We start from the raw sequence: 5,570 nt of genomic DNA on the forward strand, positions 1-5,570 counted from the left end.
CAGTTGTTAGCTCCATTACGCCATGGGGAAGGATAGTCTTGATGTGGAATGGCCCAGACCAGTGGGACTTCAACTTTCCTGGAAACAATCGCAAACGTGCGTTAAATAAAAGTACCTATTGACCCACGAAGAAAGTCTTTTTGTTTATGCGGTCGTCATGCCACTTCTTGGTTGGCTCTTTATAAAGCTTGGCATTTTTGTAGGCATTCATTCGCCACTCGACTAGCTCGTTAGCTGCAACTTTCGGACTTCCCCCGCACTTGACAAATCAAAATTCAACTTTTTACTTGCTCACATTGCTTTGTGTTCCAACTCAAGAGGCAGATGGCAAGCTTTTTCGAAGACCAAGGCATATGAGGACATACCGATTGGAGTTTTGAAGGAAATCCTGTATGCCCATAGTGCTTTGTCAAGCTTGGGTGACCAATCTTTCCTGGAGGTACTGACTACCTTCTCCAAGATGGTCTTGATTTCTCTGTTGGAGATTTCTACCTGCCCATTAGTTTGTGGGTGATATGCAGTTGCAACTCTATGGCTGACATTAAATTTGATCAACAGGTTGGTTATGATGCGGTCGATGAAATATGTGCCTTCATCGTTAATTAAGGCACGGGGAGTTCCATATCGCGTGAAGATATTTTTCTTGAGAAATTTCACCATCGTGGCCGCATCATTTTTAGCGCATGCGATGGCCTCAACCCACTTTGAAACATAATCAACCGCAACCAGAATATATCGATGACCCTCTGAAGGCAGAAATGGGCCCATGAAGTCGATTCCTCATACATCAAACAATTCAATTTCTAAAATCGAAGTCAAAGGCATTTCATCCCATCTAGACATGTTGCCTGTACTCTAGCATCTATTTCATTGCACAACATAGGCATGGGCTTCCTTGAATAGCGTTGGCCAAAAATAACCGCTCTGTAGGACTTTTGCGACGGTCCGCTGCCCCCAAAATGTCCTCCATAAGGGGACTCATGACAAAGTTCTAAAATGTGCTTGGTCTCATGCTCAGGAATGCATTGACGCAAAATATGATCAGGTCCGAGTCGATACAAGAATGGGTCATCCCAGAAATAAAACTGACTTTGTGTCTCAACTTCTTCTTCTACTGGTATGAATAGTCGTCTTATACTTGGCCGCAAACTGTGAAGTTTACAATATCTGCATACCATGGAACATTAACGCATACCGTCATAAGTTGCTCGTCAGGGAATCTTTCTTTAATTTCTTTCTCTTTCTTTTGAACTCGCAATTTTCTAACCATGATAAATGATCTGCGACTTGGTTCTCAGTGCCCTTCCGATCTTTGATCTCTAGGTCAAATTCTTGCAAGAGTAATACCCACCTTATCAGTCTTGGTTTTGCATCCTTTTTCGTCATGAGATATTTGATCACAGAATGATCAGTATACACCACTACATTTGATCCAATCAGGTACTGTCGAAATTTCTCCAAGGCAAACACCATTGCGAGCATTTCTTTCTCTGTGGTTGTAAATTTTCTTGTGAATCATTCAGCGTCTTGCTGGCATAATAAATAGGATGCAACATCTTGTTTTTGCCCTGACTCAAGACTGCGCCCACTGCATATCCACTGGCATCATAAATCAATGCAAACGGTTGCGTCCAATCGGGCACAACCAGAATAGATGTGGTGATGAGCGCATTTTTCAGCGTGTGGAACGCTTCGGCGCATGCGTCATTAAAATCATATTCGCGATCAATCTCGAGGAGTGCACTTAGGGGTCTTGCGATCTGAGAAAAGTTACGGATGAATCTTCGATAGAACCCCGCATGTCCCAGAAAACTCTTAAGTGTTTTCACATTGACTGGTGGTGGTAACTTGGATATTGCCTCAATTTTTGCTTGATCAACTTCCAACCTTGCCTTTGATATCTTGTGACCTAGCACAATTCCTTCTTTTACCATGAAATGGCATTTCTCCCAATTTAGAACCAAATTGGTTTCAACGCATTTCTTCAAAATTTTTTCTAGATTTGATAAACAAGAGTCATAGTTGTTGCCAAAAACCAAAAAGTCATCCATGAACACCTCGACCGAATCCTCCAGAAAATCTGAAAATATGGCCATCATACACCTTTGAAAGGTGCCTAGTGCGTTACAGAGGCCAAATGGCATGCGACGGAATGCAGATTTGCCGAATGGGCACGTGAAAATTTTTTTGTCCTAATCTTCTAGCGCAATCACGATCTGGTTATACCCTGAATAGCCGTCAGGAAAGCAAAGAATTCATTCCCCGCAAGTCGATCTAACATTTGATCGATAAACGGGAGTGGAAAATGGTCCTTCTTTGTGGCCAAATTTAACTTGCGGTAATCCATGCATATTCTCCATCCCCGGGGTTTTTCTGGTAAGGATTAATTCATTTTTTCTGTTGGTGACGACTGTTATGCCCCCTTTCTTTGGAACGCACTACACTGGGCTTACCCAACTGCTATCAGATATGGGGTAAATGACGCCTGCATCAAACCACTTCACAATCTCTTTCTTTACAACCTCCCTTATGGCAAGGTTCAACTGGCGCTGCCTCTCTATGGATCCTGTTTTTCCCTCTTCAAGATGGATCTTGTGCATGCAATACGAAGGATTAATCCCTCGAATTTCTGCTAAGGTCCATCCCAAGGCTTTTGCATATTTCTTAAGGATCTGAATAAGTGCTTCCTCCTTTTCTTTGCTCAGTGAGGCAGAAATAATAACTGGTAGAGTGTTGTTGCCTCTTTAATAAACATATTTGAATTGCACTGGTAGCGCCTTCAACTCCAACATGGGTGGTTCTTCCAACGATGGGTTAATTCACTGCGTTGCTTGTTAAGATAACTTTATTGTTTCAAAATCTAGTTCGGTTTGTATTGGCGCAATTCTCTTCCAACATTACGCCAATCTCAAAGTCTTCTTCCTCCGATTCTTCTTGAAACTCATGCCACTGTTCTTTTTGCAGTTCTCCAACATACTGATAGTTTTCCATATCACCTGGGTATTCCAATGCATTGAGAACGTTGAACTTTACTTGCTGATCGTCAACCCTTATGGTGAGTTCTCCTTTTTGTACGTCGATCAACGCCCGCCCTGTTGCAAGAAATGGGTGACCCAAGATGATCGGCATCTCAGTGTCAGCTTGGTAATCCAATATAATAAAGTCAACAGGAAGGATGAATTTATCCACTTGCACAAGTACGTCTTCTATCTTGCCCTCTGGATGCGTTATTGTTCTGTCAGCCAACTGCAACTTAACTGTGGTGGCCTTGTGTTGCCGATGTTTAACTTCTTGAAGATTGACAATGGCATCAGGTTTATACTTGCCCCTAAGTCACACAACACATTTTCGACTTCTTTACCCCCTATTGAGCATGGCAACGTGAAACTCCCTGGATCTTTCATTTTAGTGGGGATGTTGTTCTGAAAGAGCGCACTACACTCATACGTTAGTGCGACCGTTTCATTTTCCCCGATCTTCCTCTTTTTGGCGAGTATGTCCTTAAGGAATTTCACATAGCTCGACATTTGTTCCAACGCTTCTACTAAGAGAATGTTGATATGTATCTGTCGGAGGACATCAAGGAACCTTTTGAATTATTTGCTATCATCTTTCTTTTTTAGCCTAGACGGGAAAGGTGGAGGATCCCGCCGTACTTTCTGATCATTTGAATTTTCATTGAGGTCCCTTGCTTGCTGTGTTTTAGGAGCTGGAGGTTGCGATGACTTTGATTCTGAGTCTTGTTGAGATTCATTCTTTGTAGAAGTAGTTGCTTCTGAACTGGTAGATCTGTTGTTTGCAATTGAGTGGTCATTATTGGTGATTGAGTCTTCTGGACGTTTTGCTAAATCTTGTACTGATGGCATAGGGACCGTCTTCTTACCACTTCTCAATGTCAATGCTTGACATTGTTCTTTGCCGCTTCGTCCCGGTGCTTCCAAGCTGCTGGGCAGCGTACCAGGAGCTTTATTCTTAGGCTCGATCGCAAGCTGTCCAATCTGCACCTCTAAATTTCTAATGGAGGAAGCTTGCGACTGCCTGATTGCCTCGTTCTTCTTAATATATTGTTTCAATAGTGTTTCCAAAGACGAGGTACTAGAAGAGGTGTTAGAAGAGGACGGTTGGTCGCGTGGCTGTATACTCTTAAAATTACCTTGGCTTTGATTCTGATGAAGGAAAACTGGAGGATTACCTCAATTCTCGGAATGACTGTTCTGATGATTCCTTTGGCCCCCCTGGTTGTGATTCCCTCCCCAACTGAAATTTTGGTGATTCCGCCAACCAGGGTTGTAGGTGTTGCCGAATGGTTCATTATGAATAGAGTATACAAATTGTGGATTTAACGGGTAGACTTCCACTGAGTGCCCTTCTCTGCATTGGATGTAACTTATTGCTGCCACTTGCGTCAGCGCATTGGCTTGCACTTCACTTTGAAAGAGATGTCCTTGATTAATAGCCATAGTCTGGAGAAGCGAGGTTAATGTGGCCATCTGGGCGACCAAGGTGGTCATTGTATCAGCTAGTACAATGGAATTTTTTGCTCTTCTTCGTTCCGAGCCTCTTCCCTCATACCCATTATCCACCTAGATCATTTGTGTTTCGCGGAGGCATCAGCAACTGCTTGCGTTGATCAATCCAAGCCGTTATAAAAAGTCTCCATTAGAACGCAATCGAAAATCCTGATGTGTGGACAGTTCTTCACTAATCGTCTGAATCGCACCCAAACGGTGCTCATAGTTTCATATTCCATCTATTCAAAATTTAACACGTCCCTCTATCTTCTTGCGTTGACGGCGGGCGGGAAAAATTTCTTCATAAACCTCTCAACCAACTGGTCCCGTGAGTTGATTTCATTTGGCTCTAATGAATGAGCCCACCTCTTTCCTCATCCCGCAGTGTATACGAGAAAAGATACAACCTAATTCCTTCAGAAGTCACACCAGGTATGGAGAATGTATTGCACATTTCTACGAAGCTGGTCAAGTGAGCATGCAGGTCTTCTCCTTGTAGACCTTCGAATTGTCCCGCATTTTGGATCATCTGAAGCATGACTAGCTTAATCTCAAAGCGTGTATTCTCCTCAACCATTGGTCTTGAAATTTCGGGCGAGAAGTCATATAGATTGGGCGTCGCATAGTTCCTCATCGGGATGTTATGGTCGACAGCAAGAAAAACAGGGTCTTGCACTGGCCGATTAATCCCTTGATTTCCCTCGGGCCTCTCGTTATTAGCCATGTTTGCTCTTCTTCACCTAATTCGGTTCTGGCGTGCTCTTGCACGAAAAGTACGCTCGATCTTTGGGTAGACTTCGAATTCTAGATCAGTCCCAGTACTCATAAATCGTCAGCCTGCTCTTCACGATAAATAGATAGTACAGCAGAGATCTGTCCTGCAAAATACCACAAAAATATTCAACACTAACCGTAACCAATCCCCGACAACGGTGCCAAAAACTTATAATATTAAATTTATATTTATCTTTATCTGATGCGTTGCTTATGAATGAATATGAATATGATGATGCTCTATGCGCTCAAGTGCTTTGCGATAAAGATATTGTTGTGATACTA

The 5,570-nt window shown here is 42.8% G+C and overlaps 1 pseudogene; it reads right to left on the bottom strand.

The window, feature by feature from the left end:
- Positions 1 to 2,853: 2,853 nt before the first annotated feature.
- On the bottom strand, positions 2,854 to 5,235 carry LOC120076081 (uncharacterized; annotated as a pseudogene).
- Positions 5,236 to 5,570: the final 335 nt, after the last annotated feature.

The sequence above is a fragment of the Benincasa hispida genome, chromosome 4, assembly GCF_027475165.1.
Source record: "Benincasa hispida cultivar pf3 chromosome 4, pf3_genome.v1.1, whole genome shotgun sequence".
NCBI lineage: Eukaryota > Viridiplantae > Streptophyta > Magnoliopsida > Cucurbitales > Cucurbitaceae > Benincasa > Benincasa hispida.